We start from the raw sequence: 20,656 nt of genomic DNA, 5'->3' as shown, positions 1-20,656 counted from the left end.
TGAAAATTGCTTTCAACTGCAGTGTACTATTCAAGAATGTTATCCTTGCACCACTTAAGATTCACATGAAGTACAACAATAACTGCTACTATGCTTAATCATTCTAAATTGTCTGGCCCTTATTGTTGCCCGAAATTGCTTTTGAGGATTTCTGATCCCACCTGGGTTTCAAGGTAATGTTGAAAATAATCAATGTTTAATACAGGTTAACATTTAATGCAGGGCCACTTTTAATGCAAGGTCACATTTAATTCAGGGTAACATTTAACAGAGGGGTAATGGTTAATACTGAGAAACTTAATTTAGCTATCCCTGAAGGGGTACTTTCAAGTATATGACAATTTATTTTTTCTTTCTTCAAGATTTTCATATAGTATAACCTAAAAATGATTCATTCATTCAGCTTCAAAATTTGAATACTGATATATTGTGATCAGGGAAAAGTTCATGCAACTACAGTAGCCCTCTGGTCAAACTTATATAGACCATTCTCAATTTTGTCTTTTGTGTCATAACTTGAGAACACCTTTTACTGGGATAAGTAAATACAGTGGACCCCCGGTTAACGATATTTTTTCTCTCCAGAAGTATGTTCAGGTGCCAGTACTGACCGAATTTGTTCCCATAAGGAATATTGTGAAGTAGATTAGTCCATTTCAGACCCCCAAACATACACGTACAAACGCACTTACATAAATACACTTACATAATTGGTCGCATTCGGAGGTGATCGTCATGCGGGGGTCCACTGTACAGTGGAACCTTGGCTTACGAGTTTAATCCATTCCGTGACCTTGCTCGTATCCCAATCTGCTCATATGCCGAGTCAATTTTCCTCATTTAAATGAAGAGAAATGCCATTAATCCATTCCAGTGGAATTCTTGCTCTGGGAGGCAAGACAAAAATACTTCAACACTCCCACACTCCCGACACCACCATCCCAGCTTCGTGAAAACGTGTTCAGTTATACTTCTCTCCTACAAGCTAGCTGTGTTTGTGAATTGTGTTTTGATCTTTTAATTACCATATCTTATATCTGGCAAGCAATCATGACACCCAATAGGCATACCAGTGTTGCTGACTTGACTGAATGACTGACTTGACTGACTTACTGAATGACAGACTTTTTTCACTGAACAGAACCCTGAAATGGTGTCTAGAGCAGCTGATGCCTTACCGTCAGTTATAAATTGTACTGCAGGGTAAAATAGAAAAGAAATCCATTACAGAATTTATGCACACTCTAGTACAACCATCGACTTAAGTACCAGACCCTCTACCATCCACCTCAGCCCAGTAGGACCACAACATAACTCTCCACTCTCTTCACAATCATCCACAAACACCAGCACCCACAATTTAAGGTAAGAAATAACATTATTTCTGTTGTAATTATAGTCTTAAGCAGCAAAAACAACATAATACAGCTTGACAATGAACTACAATTATATATTCACTTTCATTTTTGTAAGATCTGGAAGTCTAAAAAAAAGTAATTTGATGGGGAAGCTCGCATCTTGAATTTCTGCTCGAATCCAGAAACAAGAAATCGACCGAGTGACTGCTCGTATCCTGAAAATAACTTGTATGGTGGGGTACTCGTAAGCTGAGGTTCCACTGTATTGTGAAGCCTCAATCTAACAGACCTTTATTTAACAGATTTCAGATTTAATGGACAAAATTTGTGGCTGAACATGTAGAAACAACAAACACTTTCAATTAAATCCAGAATTGTGTCATTGTTACTGTCAGTTTTGTAAATTAATTTCAGATTTAACATAGTCCATTAAATCCAGAACTTTGTGTTACAATCATGGAAATTTGACATGTAGGTTAGTACAAATACAAAGTGAGTCTATCTCATTTTCAGCATTCGAAGGATCGAGCCTTCACCACGTCTTGCTCTGAATGACCCACCTGGATTAAGCTCTTAACATGAAATAAAGAAAGAAACAAAGTTTCCTGTTTTGTAGGTCACTACCTCGATGAGAGATGGCCAGTGTGTTACTAACTGCAAATTGCACAACTATAAAAAAGTGAATAAACACTGCATAAGAAAACTCATACGGAATGAACTAGAAGTGTTCCTGTGATACCAAACTAAACTACTTCCTCCTAAGCATGCATACATTTGTAAAACTATTAATTAAATTTTGCTTAAAGAGGGTGGGCAGGGAGAGAATGGAAGGGGAGAGAAGCAGCAGGACAGCCACAGGGTGGAGAGGTTCCCCAGGTGCAAATTTTTTTTTTAATTAATGGTTAATTTTCAATGTACAGTATATTGACCAATGGCCATGAAAGCACAATAGCTTAAGAAATGCCACATACCTATTGAAAATCATGTTTTTAAAGACAATTTCTTTAGTGCAGCCAGGATTTCAATCCTGGCTGCACTACTGGTAGAGAGAAAGAGGTTAGAGGGGTAAAAAGATGGATACAGGGGTAAAGTGAACAGATATTTTTTAAGACATCCTATATAATTTTAAATTTTTATAATGGTTTTACGTACATACTTGTTCTATCTAGGCTGGAATATTGCTGCAAACTAACAGCACCTTTCAAGGCAGGTGAAATTGCTGACCTAGAAAATGTACAGAGAACCTTCATGGCACGCATAACGGAGATAAAACACCTCAATTACCGGGAGCGCTTGAAGTTCCTGAATCTGTACTTCCTGGAATGCAGGCGGGAGAGATACATGATTATATACACCTGGAAAATCCTAGAGGGACTAGTACCGAACTTGCACACGAAAATCGCTCACAATGAAAGCAAAAGACTCGGCAGATGATGCAACATCCCCCCAATGAAAAGCAGGGGTGTCACTAGCACATTAAGAGACAAAACAATAAGTGTCAGGGACCCGAGACTGTTCAACTGCCTCCCAGCATACATAAGGGGGATTACCAATAGACCCCTGGGTGTCTTCAAGCAGGCACTGGACAAACACCTAAAGTCGGTACCTGACCAGCCGGGCTGTGGCTCATACGTTGGATTGCATGCAGCCAGCATGGCAAACTTCTCTTACTCATTTACATCAATGACCTACCAAACGCATCTAATCTCCTTAAACCCATTTTATTTGCAGATGACAATTTATGTCTTCTCTCACCCAAACCCAACCATACTAACACTGTAAATGCTGAACTGCTAAAAATATCTACTTGGATGATTACCAACAAACTTACTCTCAATATAGACAAAACCTACTTCATGCTTTTTGGAAACAGAACTTCAAATGTACAGCTAAACACACTGACAAATGGTTCACTTATTTCTAGACAGACAGAGGGCAAATTTCTAGGTCTCCACCTAGACTGCAGTCTCAAATTTCAGACACACTTACAGCAAATTTCCAAGAAAGACTCCAAAACAGTAAATAGGCATCCTTTCAAAGATACGGTACTATGTACCCCAATCAGCTCTCCTAAGTAAAGTAAAGTTTATTTCTTTGTAAAGGTTACAATGTGTAATTACAATTTTGATTTGCTAAGTACAAAGATAGCCACTATCATGCCGAGGCATTTCCGGCCAACTAATCCTAATACATAGTAACTAATTAATTAAAACTAGATAAGATAATAGTACATAGTAACTATACTTAAAACTAGACAAGGAATAGTGGTTAGCTGTTTTACAACCTTATTTAAAATAATAGTCTTATTTAAACTTAGTACAAGCGAGTAGAGTTCAGTAAAATAAGCTTTAAATTGCACACAAAATCTACTTTACAAGTAATGGTGCAGGTGGTAATATTTTATGGAATGGCAGAATTAACCCTTAAACGGTCCAAACGTATATATATACGTTCACTCGCATAGCGCCCCAAATTTTTTAAGGGAAAAAAAAAATCTTTTCTTTTAAAAGGAAAAAAGAGCATATGGTACCCAGGCATCCCCAATTTTTTAATATGGCACACAGTGAGTGCGCACACCCATTCTCTCATGTCTAGGTGACTCAGGCTTATTGTGGCAACGTTGAATGAATGACAAAGAAAACGTATATATACGTTTGGGGCGCTACGCGCGTGAACGTATATATACGTTTGGACCGTTTAATTAAGGGTTAAAAGCAAGGAGGTCATACGATAAGACTAATTAGCAGATGTTTTGGCAGATTTGGTTAATATTGAGAAATAAGACGATTTTATGGATTGGCAGAATTAAGAGCCTAGAGGTCACATAATAAAACTAGTTAGCAGATGTTTGGTTGATATGGTTAATATTGTGAGATAAGATGATTTTTTAGCAAAGTCCTAAATTTATAAGCTGTCAAGGGGATCCTTCACCTGTTCCAGTAACAAGTTCCAGATCTTCGGGCCTTTTATGTGCATAGCATTCTTGCATAGTGAGAGTGACTTGAGGGATGTTGAAAAGTGCCTTATGCCTTGTATTGTGCCTGTGCATTCTGTGTAACTGCCAAGTAGTAGTTTTAGGGGAGGGTTTACAGTGGAGTTTAATATTCTGTATATGTAGTAGGCACAATAATAAGAGTGTATGTCCTGTATACGTATTTAGCAAGTCGAGTCTTTTAAAAAGTGGTGGGGTGTGCTGTCTAGCACAGGAGCTGGTTATCACCCACATAGCAGCTTTTTGTTAGATTATTAAGGGTCTAAGGTAGTTGGCTGTGGTTGAGCCCCAGGCACAAATACCATAGGTGAGGTAAGGATTTATTAGAGAGTGGTACAGGGTGAGGAGAGTCGTTTGTGGTACATAGTATCGCATCTTGGAAAGGATTCCTACTGATTTGGAAATTTTCTTGGCTATGTGATGAGTATGGGACTGAAATTTAAGATTACAGCCAAGGAGAAGACCTAGAAATTTGCCCTTTGCGTGTCTTGATATAGGGAAACCATTTAACAGTATGTTAAGTTGGATATTTGAGGCTCTGTTGCCAAACAGCATGAAGTATGTTTTGTCTATATTGAGAGTGAGTTTCCAAGCACAGCTGGGTCTGAATGGGAGTAGACATATGTAGTGTCATCTGCGAATAGAACTGGTTTAAGGAGTTGGGATGCCCAATGCATCATTGCTGTAGATGAGAAAGAGGAGTGGGCCTAGGACACCACTCTGGGGTACTCCTACAGCTACAGGTTGGATAGCGAAGTTGACTCCATTTGCATGTACATACTGGTGTCTGTCGTTAAGATAGGATTTTAGGTAGTAAAGAGGATGTCCTCTGACGCTGTGATGATTCAGTTTGAGGTGCAAGAGATTGTGGTCGGCTGTGTCAAACACTTTTCGTAGGTCGATAAAGAGCCCCAGAGGATATTCATTATTATCGAGAGCTGTGTATATTAGTTCAAGCATTTGAATAATAGCGTCATTCGTACTTTTTTTTTGGTTTAAACCCAAACTGGCATGGGTTAAGTATGTTGTTGGATGTAAGGTAGGAGTAAAGTTGCTTGTGTATTGGAAAGTAAGGGCAAGTTTGATATGGGTCTGTAGCTGTTCAAATCAGCTGGATCTCCTCCTCTGTGGATTGGGGTGACCCTTGCTGTCTTGAGTATAGATGAGAAGGTTGAGGATGCTATAGATTTGTTAAACATTGTTGCAATAATGGGTGACAGTTCTGGTGCAGCTTTTTTATATATGAATGGTTTGTACCACTCTCTCATTTACCCTTACCTCACCTATGGTATTTGTGCATGGGGCTCAACCACAGCAAATCACCTTAAGCCTTCAATAATCCAACAAAATGATGCAGTGCAATTGATTACTAACTCTTGCATTAGACATTATTATTATTATCGACAACACATTCCACCTCTTTTCAAGAGTCCTAACTTGCTTAATATACAAAACATCCACACTTATTATTGTGCCTACTACATACACAGAACACTATACTCAAATGTAAACCCTCCTCTCAAACTCCTCCTTGATAACTAACAGAACACACAATCATAATACGAGACACAAATCACTCTTCAATATCCCTCGTGTCCATCTCTCCCTATGTAAAATGATATGCACATAAAAGGCCTGAAGATCTGGAATTCGTTGCAAGAACACACTAAAGGACCCCTGTCTGCAAATCAGTTTAAGGCCCTACTAAGAAATCACCTCATCACCCAAAATTAACCAGACAAACCATACCTAATCACTACCAGTTACTCAATAGCTACTCATATTGTGCTGCTGAATGCTCAACCACTTACTCACTACTTCAAAATTAGGATGTCTAAATTTCATTGTTTTAAATAGTACTACATTGTAATACATCATAATGTAAATTGTTCCTTTGTAATACCAAATTTCATTGTTTTAAATAATACTAAACTGTAATACATCATAATATAACTATGGAAAATTTTTAATTTTCCGAAACTATAGTGCCTAATAGGTGTTTAATGTGTCGATATGGGTTAAAAATGTATTTGAAAATAGGATAGAACCAGGAGTTCCCTTGGCGCATGCGCAGATGTGCGGGGGATAGGTCGAGCTGGGGCACAGGGGCGGCGGGAGTGTTTTGAAGGTAGTGAGGAGGCTGGGAAAGCATGGAACCAGGAAATTGGCATTCACGGCGGCCTAAGGATTAATATAGGCCTCATTTCATAATAGGAAGTGTCGTAACTGTTCCTGGTGGAGAGTGAGGGAACGTGATTTACGGGACCACCGTAAAAAGGTGGTAAAATTAGTGAATAATGGTTCGACCGGGTGTGACTGGTGCGCAGCCATGGTGTGTGTCCAGGGGAAATACCAGTGTGTTAATCCTCACTCATCGGCCTCAGATCTTAATGGAGTGACCTCTAATGTGTATAATAATTATGAGACGTTAAATCGTCTTGTGAATGGTAATGTAATCAGTGATAATAACATTAAGTTAAGAGAATGCGGGATGTGAAATAGATCCCCCTGCTCCGAGTGAACGCGTGATTCTCGTACCGAGGATAGTGAAGCTTTATGGAATCACGACTTCTAAACCGGGACAAACCAACGGATACCTCGTCCTGCTGGAATAAGAACCATGTTGGTGTAGCAGGACATCGAAATGAGATGGTGAATGGAGGAAATAAGGAGTATCAATCACCCACAGTTAAGTAACCCTTCTAGTTATAGCAGACTGATACTGGCCAGTTAGGTATGTTGTAATTGGTGATTGTTATGGGTGATCCAGCTACATCAAGTGACCACCAGAGAATATCTGGTAAGTGGTGAGATTATGTACAAGTGTTTTCCTTGATGGATATATCCATGTGTAACCTACCCCACCCCCCTTCATTCAGTTAAACTAATATAATCTATACAGTCCACAATTAATTAGTAGCACCGTACTTGTGGGTGCTATCCAATCCATACTGGTCTCGGATAGATATGGATAAGATTGTGAGGTCGAAGGAATCACTTGCCGTGACCAGGGTAAGTAAGTAAGTAAGTAAGTAAGTAAATTTATTCAGGTATACACAAATACAGTTACATAGAATTATCATACATAGCAGCATATGTGTAGAGAACCTAGGATAACCCAAAAAAGTCAGACAGAGTGGTGGTTAAGTTTTCTCACATGTCTACACGGGGTGACTACGGTAAACAATATGGTTGTCTCCCAATGAGTTTACTTGTAAACATGTAATGTTGAGGTACATAAAGGTAATCACCCCTAGAAAATTTTCCATAATAACCATATCAAAGACAATACACTCAGATCACAACATAATAGAGGTACAGACATGTATGCACAGGACTCCTGACCAGCAAAATGTGATCAGTCATGAAGGTCTCCTCACAAAATTCAATTTCAATAACAAGAACGTACAATGGGATCAAGTCAACCATGCCCTAAATGAAACAAGCTGGAAAGATATCCTAAACAACATGGATCCGAACATATGCCTAGAAAAAATGAACTCCGTGGTTCTTGAGATCTGCTCAAGACACATTCCATTAAGAAAAAGAAAGAGAAGACGTAAACTAGAAAGAGATGCTCCTTTTACAGATGAAGGCGAAGAGTCACAGAGCTGCTGAGAGGGGCAAATATATCTGAAATACAAAGGGAGACACTGGTCAATAAAACTGCAAATATCGAACTTAAGCTGAAGGAATCTTACAGGAGCCAAGAATCTCAAGAAAAACTAAAAGCCATAATAGAAATTGAAAAAAAAAGAAAAAAATACTTCTTCTCTTATGCAAAATCTAAGGGAAAACAACATCCAGTATTAGGCCCCTGCTTAGTTGGGATAGGACATACACAGATGACAGCCAAGAAATGAGTGAGATAATGAAGTCCCAATACGACTCAGTGTTCAGAGAGCCGCTGCTCATCTAGGGTCGACAATCCAAATGAATTCTTTATGAACGAAACCCAAAATTTGATCATCTCAAAAATCTTGGATATTATCCTAACTCCATAAAGACTTTGAAAAGGCAATAAATGACATGCTCATGCACTCTACCCCAGGCCCAGACTCATGGAACTCCGTGTTCATCAAGAATTGCAAGAAGCCCCTATTGCATGCCTTCAGCATTCTATGGAGAGGGATCATGGACACGGGTCATCCCACACACACTAAAAACAGGCATTGCCCCACTCCACAAAGTGGTAATTTGTTTACTATAATTTTTACTAGTGAATATATCATTGCTTAGTTAATCTTAAGTTACTTTTAAGCCTGCCCATAATGCTCTGCATACAAGAGGCCTTTGGCATGTACACCCAATCACTATATTTCTTTGTACAACTATGTATCATGTCCAAATAAAAATAAATAAATAAATAAATAAATAAATAAATAAAGCAATTACAAAGAACTACAGACTGATAGCACTAACATCCCACATCATAAAAATTTTTGGGAGGGTTCTAATAAGCAAGATCACCAACCACCTAGATACCCATCAGTTATACAACCCAGGACAACACAGGTTTAGAGCAGGTCACTCCTGCCTATCCCAGCTCCTGGACCAATATGACAAAATCCTGGATGCTGTTTAGGATAAACAAAATAGATGTAGTATACACAGACTTTGCAAAAGCTTTCAACAAGTGTGACCATGGTGTAATAACACACAAAATGCGTGATAAAGGAATAACAGTTAAAGTTGGTAGATGGATCTATAACTTCCTGACAAATAGAACACAAAGAGTAATAGTAAACAAAGTCCCAGGCAGCCACGGTGAAAAGCTCTGTTCCATAAGGCACAGTACTCATTCCTATTCTATTCCTCATTTCTGACATAGACAGAGATGTCAGCCATAGCTCCGTGTTTTCCTTTGCGGATGACACCCGGATTGCCATGGCAGTGACCACCATCGAAGACACTGCAAGACTTCAAGCGGACATCAACCAAATCTTAGAATGGGCCACTCAAACCCATACGAAGTTCAACTAGGAGAAATTTCAACTACTCAGATATGGAAAACTTGAGGAAATTAAATACAATAGAGTGAAAAAGAAATGTGAAGGACCTGGGAGTGATATTGTCAGAGGATCTCGCATTCCAAGACCACAACAATATATCTACCTCATCGGCTAGGAAAATAATAGGATGGATAATGTGAACCTTCAAAACTAGGGATGCCAAGCCCATGATGACACTCTTCAAATCGTTTGTTCTCTATAGGTTGGAATACTGCTGTATACTAACGGCCCCCTTCAAGGCTGGCGACATTGCAGTCCTGGAGAGCGTACAAAGAACTTTCACAGCACACATAAGTACAATAAGGTACCTAAATTACTGGGAACGGTTGAAGGTCCTTGATCTGTATTCTCTGGAACGCAGGCGAGAGAGAGACATGATAATATACACTTGGAAGGTCCTGGAGGGATTGGTACTAAACCAACACAATAAGTGGCCGGGGCCCAAGACTGTTCAACTGCCTCCCAGCATACATAAGGGGGATTACCAATAGACCCCTGGCTGTCTTCAAGAAGGAACTGGCACCTAAAGTCAGCACCTGATCAACCGGGATGTGGTTCGTACGTCAGTTTGCATGCGGCCGGCAGTAACAGCCTGGTTGATCAGACCCTGATCCACCATGAGGCCTGGTCTCAGACCGAGCCTCGGGGGCACTGACCCCCGAAACCCTCTCTAAGTAAACTCCAGGTAATATTGTAAATTGTTTTAAATTGTTCCACTGTAATACTGTAATCTTTATAAACTAATTCTGCAGTGTAATAATTCTCTATTAGACTTATCAAAGCCATGTAGCATTACCTGATAGAATATTCAATTCTCTTGTACTCAATGTAACTCATCTAATGACCATATGAACTATTCTTGCCTTCCTAATCTTAAGTTAATCTAAGTTTGCCCGAAATGCTCTGCATACAAAGAAGCTTTTGGCATGTATATCCATCTATTACACTCCTCTGTACAACCATGTATCAGGTCAAAATAAACATCTTAATCTTAAATCTTAATCTTAGAGAATGAGAGCAAGAGAACGAAAGAGAGACATGAGAGCAAGATAAAAAGAGAGAGAGCATGATAGAGAGATGAGGGAAACTGAAGAGTGCAAAGTTACTTTAAAAATTTAAAGCAGTGAGCTACAGGAACGTGGAATAATGTGGATTAAAGTCACAATCTTACACAGCCTTGCTGAAGCCTAGCTTTTCCTCTGGTCTAGTTCTGATTTTTTTTTTTAACCAGATCACTGCGCAGTAATGAACTTGAGAGTCGGGCAACTCATCCGACATCAGTTAAGGCTCCATCGGTACATTTTTCTTTATAAGACTTGAAAAAAAAGGATTATCCAGTGATCAAAGCAATCCATGCAAGATCAATAAACACAACTCAAGTTATACTCATTTTATCAGTTTAAGGCGCATCAAATGCTTCGGTTATTAGCCAGCTGAGACCTATATAAGTTAAAGACCATATACATACATTAACCACTTTTACTGTCAAAGGCTTAATTATAGCCATTCCACATAAAACACTTTTAACTCTAAAGGCTTAAACATAAACATTTTACAACAGCCACCTCTACAACCAAAGATTTAACCATAAACATTTCATGGCAACCACCTCTACAAGCAAAGGCCTCTGTGACCTTCAAGAAAATGCCGCAAAAACAATTGCAGGAAATGTTGGCCAAACCCTTGTATAACCCCAGAGTAAAAAACCATTGCAAAAAGAACACCCTCAGTGTTTGCCAATATATATCTATAGATATATATATATATATATATATATATATATATATATATATATAATATATATATATATATATATATATATATAAACTACTGAGAGGAAACGACAAGGATGACAGAGACAGGATGTTCCAGAGATGGGACACAGCAACAAGGGGTCACAGTTGGAAGTTGAAGACTCGGATGAATCACAGGAATGTTAGGAAGTATTTTTTCACAGAGTTGTCAGGAAGTGGAATACTCTGGGAAGTGATGTAGTGGAGGCAGGATCCATACATAGCTTTAAGAAGAGGCATGATAAAGCTCATGGAGCAGGAAGAGTGAATTAGTAGCGACTAGTGAAGAGGCGGGGCCAGGAGCTGTGACTCGACCCCTGAAACCACAACTAGGCGAGTACACACACACACAAAGGTGATGGGGTCGTGAGAGAGGGAGCAAAGGCGCTACACAAATAACCCGCACATAAAAGAGAGAAGCTTACGACGACGTTTCGGTCCGACTTGGACCATTTACGAAGTCACTTTGTAAATGTGTGACTTTGTAAATGGTCCAAGTTGGACCGAAACGTCGTCGTAAGCTTCTCTCTTTTATGTGCGGGTTATTTGTGTATCGTTCCAGTCACGGTATTGTGCCTTTTTTTGTTAGCAAAGGCGCTATGTGTACCACTAACAACAATTTTTAACACATCTATCGAAACAGGGCGACTACCTGAGGTATGGAAGACGGCAAATGTAGTCCCAATTTTCAAAAAAAAAAAAAAAAAGACAAAGCATTAAACTACAGACCAGTGTCACTGACATGTATAGTATGCAAATTCATGGAGAAAATTATCAGAAGAGTGGTGGAGCATCTAGAAAAGAATGAGCTTACCAACAACAGCCAGCACGGTTTCAGGGACGGAAAATCCTGTGTAACAAACCTACTGGAGTTCTATGACAGTGACAGCTGTACAAGAGAGAGAGAGAGAGAGAGAGAGAGAGAGAGAGAGAGAGAGAGAGAGAGACGTGGGTAGATTGCATTTTCTTGGACTGTAAGAAGGCGCGACACAGTTTCACACAAGAGATTAGTGCAAAAGCTGGAGGACCAGGCAGGGATAACTGGGAAGGCACTGTAATGGATTAGGGAATTCCTGTCAGAAAGACAACAGCGAGTCATGGTATGTGGCGAAGTGTCAAAGTGGGCACCTGTGACGAGTGGGGTTCCACAGGGGTCAGTCCTAGGACCGGTGTTGTTTCTGGTATTTGTGAACGACATGACGGAAGGAATAGACTCTGAAGTGTTCCTGTTTGCAGATGATGTGAAGTTGATGAGAAGAATTCAATTGGACGAGGACCTGGCAGAACTACAAAGGGATCTGGACAGGCTGCAGGCCTGGTCCAGCAACTGGTTCCTGGAGTTCAACCCCATCAAGTGCCAAGTCATGAAGATTGGGGAAGGGCAAAGAAGACCGCAGATGGAGTACAGTCGAGGGGGCCAGAGACTATAAACTTCACTCAAAGAAAAGGATCTTGGGGTAAGTATAACACCGGGCACATCTCCTGAGGCGCACATCTACCAAATAACTGCTGCAGCTTATGGGTGCCTAGGAAACCTAAGAACAGCATTCTGACATCTTAATAAGGAATCGTTCAGGACCCTGTACACTGTACGTTAGGCCCATATTGGAGTATGCAGCGCCAGTATGGAATCTACACCTAGCCAAGCACGTAAGGAATCTAGACTGGTCCCGGAGCTATGTGGAGAGATTAAGGGAAATCTACCTGACGATAATGGAGGACAGGAGAGATAGGGGGGATATGATAACGACATACAAAATACTGAGAGGAATCGACAAGGTGGACAGAGACGGGATGTTCCAGAGATGGGACACAGCAACAAGGGGTTACAGTTGGAAACTGAAGACTCGGATGAATCACAGGGATGTTAGGAAGTATTTCTTCGGTCACAGAGTTGTTGGGAAGCGGAATAGTCTGGGAAGTGGCGTAGTGGAGGCAGAATCCATACACAGCTTTAAGAAGAGATATGATAAAGCTCATAGAGCGGGAAGACTGACCTAGTAGCGGTCAGCGAAGAGGCGGGGCCAGAAGCTGTGAATCGACCCCTTCAACCACAACTAGGTGAGTACACAAATACCTCTGCAACCACAAATACCATATCTTTATTTCTACAAGTACAAGTACAAGGTATACAGGCCTAGCTGACATCAATGACATCATACTCTATAGAAAACCGCTTGTTATGCAGAGCATTTCGGGCAAATTAGGTCAGTTTTGTCCAGGATGCGACCCACACCAGTCGACTAACACCCAGGTACCCATTTTACTGATAGGTGAATATAGACAACCGGTGTAAAGAAACAAGCCCAATGTTTCTACCCTCGGTAGTACACACCTTAGGTTAGTACACACATTCACCGAAAAGAAGCGTTCAGAGCGTTCGTACAAGACGCAACAGCGGACGCCTGATTGAGTTCGATTCCCAGCGAGGGTAGAAACACTGGGCGTGTTTCTTTACACCGGTTGTCTATATTCACCTATCAGTAAAATGGGTACCTGGGTGTTAGTATACTGGTGTGGGTCGCATCCTGGACAAAACTGACCTAATTTGCCCGAAATGCTCTGCATAACAATCAGCTTTCTATATAGTAGTATGTCATTGATGTCAGTTAGGCCTGTATAGCATGTACATGTACTTGTAGTAAATAAATCTATTATTATTATTATTATTATTATTCGGTGGCCAACATAGAGGTAGGTTTGTTTGCATCACAACTGTGTCTGAGCCAAGGACAACATATTACGTTCGGACGCACTCGTGACGTCACGTTCCATTGATTGTGAGTGGAAGGGGAGGAAGAATAAGAGGGAGAAGGGCATCCTCTGCAAGGCTGCCCCCCCCCCATCGAAAAAAATTCTTCCCTCCCTCCAATGCATGCAACAAACGTCACAGAAAAACTAGATGCAGTACATGCGTAACACCTCCGGGGTTAAAAATCCGAACGAAATCTTATCTTATCTTATCTTAAATCCAATATGACTTGGGTGTCCTCAGTTTTTTCTTTTACTATTAAATGGTCTTCTTATATCGCTAACATTTGAGATAAATGATTAAATACATAACTAATTAATACTGGGAATACAATCAAAGATTTGCAATAAACACACTGAATGACCAGAACTTTGAGTCTCAAGTGTTACTTTAAAACACTTGAAAACAAAGCTATGGATATTTTCCGTTTCAAAGGTAAGTTATATTTCGCTGAACTCTCATCACATCCGATACATTCATCAGCTCTATCCTTATTTTAACATTTGTAATAAATGTCACCATACTGAAACTTAATTTATAGCCACTAGAAAATCTAAGTAATATCTTAGCATAGAGGCTGTATATTCGCATCCAAAAATTATTTTATTTTACATATAATTTTGATTAAGAAGGAATCTGTCCATCTTAACCTAACCTTACGTAACTGATACAAGTAAAATATCACGTGCATATATGCACCTTATATATAAGGATACATTTTTTATTTACTTAGGTCTATGAGTTAAATTTCAACTTTTTGGCATTCAGTAACATTACTTATGTAACTAGCGCAAGAGTGTATCTTCCCTACACACAAAATTCTCACCCACTTGCGACTCCTCCAAGTCCTCTATACCCTCCCTCCCACCCACATACTTCATATACACCCCCACACTTATTATCTGCCACCACTACTGCACCCTTCTCTCTACTGTACCCGCCTATCCCTTTCGGCACACCCATTAACCACCATATGCACATCTTTCGGTGTATTGTATAATCCCTTGCGAGTATACTTTAGCCAAAATTTTAGGTATTAGGTTTTTCTTGATGTTAAGAGTACAGGTGAAATGCAGTCGACAAGTCTTAAACCTATTAACCCTGCCATTAAGCAAGCATCAGGCACTGGGTCAGCGGTGGGTGGGTATGGTGCATACATACAGTATAGGAGTGTGGCACGCTGCCTTACGCAGTTGGCAGAAGTTGTGCTGACGCAGACTTCAGTATTCAAGACGTGACTTCAATACGCGACCATCACCACTACCTGCGACACGCCCCTCACTCCCAACCTTAGTCTATTTATGACCTCAAGTTCTAGAAGGCTTGCTAGTTTTATAAACTACTACTAAAGCATTACATCCTAATTATTTTAGGGTTTAAGTCAATGAGGGTGCTATTTAATTATACGTAAGTATCAGTGTACTTACCACACATAACAAAAGTGTATGAAAAAAAATTGTAAATTTCGATGCATGCTAGGCAATAAAACAAGTAAATCCCAAGTGTCAGAGTTGAGATCTAGTTACAAAGCACCAGAACCGTGGGATCATTTAACGTTTTCAACAACAAAAAAAAAATAACAATAGTTCGCTGCCATCATTACCAATTATCATCGAGCATAATATTTTGCTACCAATACAAATTACGATTACGTACTTAATGTCATATTAAAGATATCAGTAGTGGCGTGTCGTGACAATTGCTAAACAAATAACTGTTAACTTTTCTGATAACACCAACGTATTAATAATAATTAGTTTTACTGATTCATTTATCAAATAAAATAGGAAGCACTAACATAAAAATATTATTTAACTTACCATTTTAAACATAGTTCAATGGATTTTTTTTTTTACTTTCGAGCAAAATGGTCAGTAACTTTGCTGAAAAAAGTCTGGCTTGCGTTTTACAATAATTCTTTTTTTCAATTAATAAAGCAGCAAAGCTTTGCAATCTTTCTTGACCTTGATGATATCTGGAGTGCATTTTAATTCGCTTCAAAACAGAGAAGCTGAGCTCTACAGCTACTTCACTCTTAAGCTTTTTTTTTCTACTTCGCTGAGTAAAAAAAAAAAAAACTAGGTTGTGACTTCAAAACAAAAACCAAAGAAATTGTTTTAGTTACGCTTCAGTAACTGCAAAGTAAGCTTTATAAATTATTTTCTAGAGCCACTTACTGATGGAGTGTAAAACCTCTAAGAAACAAAACGAATCCAAATTTAGGAATCTGACATTTACCAGGTCAGGCATCGTGTCATATTTCGGTGGTGCTGCTGGCAGCGATCTGTAGGGAAGGGGTGGTAGTAGTAGTAGTAGTAGTAAGGGAAACAGCCAGGCGTCAGCACTGCTGCTCGTGCCTAAATCTCTAGCAAAAACAAAAAAAAATTTCACTGATGACGACAAACATCATTGAAAAGAAATTTTCAACATCAGAATGCTTTTCACAGCTTATCACGAAAACTTGAATCATATTCACGTATATTTAAAAAAGGGGTTAATAGAAATATATTCAAATTCTGCTTATATATATTACGTCTGGCAGTAGTACATATTTCATCTTTAAAAATGATAGAAGCAGCTAATGAACATTTTAATTCTGAAAGGGAGAATTTTTATTGGGTAAGCAATGTTTACCTTATGCAGCATTGCACGCCTCTGTATAAAAATATAAACAAAACTAAGAGTTACGGTCCAAACCATATCCATAATCCGTTACAAGTTAAAGGTTATGTGTCACTCTTTAAAGCAGTGGCGGCACCAGTGCCTGGGGAAGACGGCACCTGCAGCAGAGGCAGCGGCAACGGCAACAGGCTCAGGCGCTGTGATGGCAAGGTCAGTGGCAGTGGCAGCACGGTCAGTAGTAGTGATAAGGAGAGGGTGGGGAGGAAGCGGCGGCAGGGGCAGGAGCAACAGTACCAGCGACAGGGACAGAAACAACAGTACCAGCGGAAGGGGAAGGAGTGGGGCATAAATACGTGTTTACCTGGAGAGAGTTCCGGGGGTCAACGCCCCCGCGGCCTGGTCTATGACCAGGCCTCCTGGTGGATGAGATCCTGATCAACCAGGCTGTTGCTGCTGGCTGCACGCAAACCGACGTACGAGCCACAGCCCGGCTGATCAGGAACTGACTTTAGGTGCTTGTCCAGTGCCAGCTTGAAGACTGCCAGGGGTCTGTTGGTAATCCCCCTTATGTGTGCTGGGAGGCAGTTGAACAGTCTCGGGCCCCCTGACACTTATTGTATGGTCTCTTAACGTGCTAGTGACACCCCTGCTTTTCATTGGGGGGATGGTGCATCGTCTGCCAAGTCTTTTGCTTTCGTAGTGAGTGATTTTCGTGTGCAAGTTCGGTACTAGTCTCTCTAGGATTTTCCAGGTGTATATAATCATGTATCTCTCCCTCCTGCGTTCCAGGGAATACAGGTTTAGGAACCTCAAGCGCTCCCAGTAATTGAGGTGTTTTATCTCCGTTATGCGCGCCGTGAAAGTTCTCTGTACATTTTCTAGGTCGGCAATTTCACCTGCCTTGAAAGGTGCTGTTAGTGTGCAGCAATATTCCAGCCTAGATAGAACAAGTGACCTGAAGAGTGTCATCATGGGCTTGGCCTCCCTAGTTTTGAAGGTTCTCATTATCCATCCTGTCATTTTTCTAGCAGATGCGATTGATACAATGTTATGGTCCTTGAAGGTGAGATCCTCCGACATGATCACTCCCAGGTCTTTGACGTTGGTGTTTCGCTCTATTTTGTGGCCAGAATTTGTTTTGTACTCTGATGAAGATTTAATTTCCTCATGTTTACCATATCTGAGTAATTGAAATTTCTCATCGTTGAACTTCATATTGTTTTCTGCAGCCCACTGAAAGATTTGGTTGATGTCCGCCTGGAGCCTTGCAGTGTCTGCAATGGAAGACACTGTCATGCAGATTCGGGTGTCATCTGCAAAGGAAGACACGGTGCTGTGGCTGACATCCTTGTCTATGTCGGATATGAGGATGAGGAACAAGATGGGAGCGAGTACTGTGCCTTGTGGAACAGAGCTTTTCACCGTAGCTGCCTCGGACTTTACTCTGTTGACGACTACTCTCTGTGTTCTGTTAGTGAGGAAATTATAGATCCATCGACCGACTTTTCCTGTTATTCCTTTAGCACGCATTTTGTGCGCTATTACGCCATGGTCACACTTGTCGAAGGCTTTTGCAAAGTCTGTATATATTACATCTGCATTCTTTTTGTCTTCTAGTGCATTTAGGACCTTGTCGTAGTGATCCAATAGTTGAGACAGACAGGAGCGACCTGTTCTAAACCCATGTTGCCCTGGGTTGTGTAACTGATGGGTTTCTAGATGGGTGGTGATCTTGCTTCTTAGGACCCTTTCAAAGATTTTTATGATATGGGATGTTAGTGCTATTGGTCTGTAGTTCTTTGCTGTTGCTTTACTGCCCCCTTTGTGGAGTGGGGCTATGTCTGTTGTTTTTAGTAACTGTGGGACGACCCCCGTGTCCATGCTCCCTCTCCATAGGATGGAAAAGGCTCGTGATAGGGGCTTCTTGCAGTTCTTGATGAACACAGAGTTCCATGAGTCTGGCCCTGGGGCAGAGTGCATGGGCATGTCATTTATCGCCTGTTCGAAGTCATTTGGCGTCAGGATAACATCGGATAGGCTTGTTTTAATCAACTTGTGTTAATCCAAGTCACACGTAATATGGCACAGCAAATTATTGAGAAAGGGGAAATCCCACAATTGAGGCAGTAAAATGGGATGCTGGATTCATGCAGCATCCTGAATCCCCTTCGCCACCCTCGGAATGGTGGGAAGGAGGGGGCTGGAGTGACTTAGGAAACCAAGAGGCTGGGAGCGAAAGGCGATACCTGAGAGGAAAACAGGTTTCAAAGTAACAGGAAACTTGGGAGAGTGTACTAAGCGTGAGAGCCACTGAAGGCTTTAGTAACTTCGTTTCAGACTATGAATAACTGTCACGTATTTTATCAACTACTATTCTGAAGTGGATGAGGAAGAAGGGGGGGGGGAGAGAATTAAGTGAGAAACGTGGGCTTTAATGTACAGGAGGAAGAGAGTGTGTGTTTTAATGTTGAGGAGGGAGAGTGGAGGATAAGATGAGAGAGAAGAAAGAAAGATAAGTGTATGTTTTAATGTACAGGAGGAAAGAAGGATAAGGCGAAAAGTGCGTGTTTTAATGCAGAGGAAGAGAGGAGTTTTAATGTAAAGAAGGAAGAGGACGTGATAAGCGTTTACTTTAATGTAGAAGAAAGAGCGAGAAGGACAAGTGTGTTCCTTCTGAAGATAAAGGCCACTTAGTAATTCTACTTATAGTATAATGACCTGCACTGAATAGCCTTGGAAATTATGTCCGTATCTACCATGTCTCCCATTATCGCAAGGAGTTATTTCAGCATGCATATTTGGGAGTAGTTTAATGTTTTCTATGCAGAAATCTCACTATGTCGTCCACGTCTGCGCTTCAGAAAGTGCAATTTGAGAGACTTTAGGCGTTTCCATTAATTTGGGGGACTGTAAATATGCGGGCAGTGAATGTTTTCTGAAAATTCTCCAAGTTTGCAATTTCGCCAGCCTTACAGGGATATGCCTGAGTACAGCATAACTCTAGCAGAGAGCATACCAATGCCTCAAGAGTATAAATGGCTTGACATCTTTTGTTTGGAAAATCAACTTCTTTTCTCATAGCTGTGATAGCGCATCTCTCGTCTTGATTACATCGACTCAAGGCTGAGGTACCGATTACCTCAAACTCCTGTTCTTCACCATTCTCCTTTGTATGGATTGATGAAGCCACTGTGTGGCGAAACGTTTCCTCAATAAAAATGCCCAAGTGTTGCACATGTGTCTAATTAATCAATTTCTCGGTTCTCTGAACAATTTATCTAAACTCTCTTCTTATAATGTAAGATCTTCTGACAGTGTTACTTTTAAACTTTTGGTCCATAGTAGAGGAGGTGAAAATTGAGAGTGACATGGGCTTGGATGTCTGATTTATTCTCGAAGGATACTATTCTCAGTGCCGGATTATTCAAGGGAAGAGGGAGAACATGGGCGCCAGCCCCGGCGCCCCCACACAAGAGAGGGGCCCCCAGAAAGCAAGGCTCTTGGCACACTGCATTAAACTTTGTGAAAAGATAATTAATTTGCTTTATCAAATAAGCTCATATGTAGAAGAGTACATATATGTAAAAAATACACATCATGTATAGAAAAAACAAAGCTAGTTGACACGTAATATAATACCAGAACGTAATTTAACAACGGAGATTTCGTGGCTTGTCCTGAGGACCCCACAACTTTTAATCTCGTCCTGATACTTGTTTAAATTTTGGTGTCGTCTGAGGTGATGGGAATAGAGCAAGTACTTTTACTGAACAAGGCTGGATAAAAAATCGCAGTGTGGGGTTATCTTATTCTACACAAGTCACAGTTTAAACAAAGCTAGCTATGCTTCTCTATCGTAATCTATCACACGTGATGAGCTACAGTGCAAGCAATACAGTGTCAGCCTAAGCTAGACTTCGGTAGTGCGATGAGTAACAGGTATCGTTTAAAACTTTAAACGAAGCTACGTTTACTAACTGTTGTGCAGGTGAAGAAGATTATAGGGAGTAAGCAACTAAGTCGGGTCTAGGAAAGCTAGGTTGATGGGTAGTGGTATGGTGATGGGTAGTGGTATGGTGATGGGTAGTGATATGGTGATGGGTAGTGGTATGGTGATGGGTAGTGGT

At 40.5% G+C, this 20,656-nt stretch overlaps 1 protein-coding gene across 1 annotated transcript in view; it reads right to left on the bottom strand.

Annotated features, from left to right (window-relative positions):
• Positions 1–20,656, bottom strand: part of BNIP3 (BCL2 interacting protein 3) — a 136,772-nt gene that overhangs the window by 13,762 nt on the left and 102,354 nt on the right. The window lies entirely within an intron of this gene.

The sequence above is a fragment of the Cherax quadricarinatus genome, chromosome 15 (assembly GCF_038502225.1).
Source record: "Cherax quadricarinatus isolate ZL_2023a chromosome 15, ASM3850222v1, whole genome shotgun sequence".
In the NCBI taxonomy this organism is placed as follows: domain Eukaryota; kingdom Metazoa; phylum Arthropoda; class Malacostraca; order Decapoda; family Parastacidae; genus Cherax; species Cherax quadricarinatus.
This window is presented reverse-complemented; position numbering and strand designations above follow the sequence as displayed.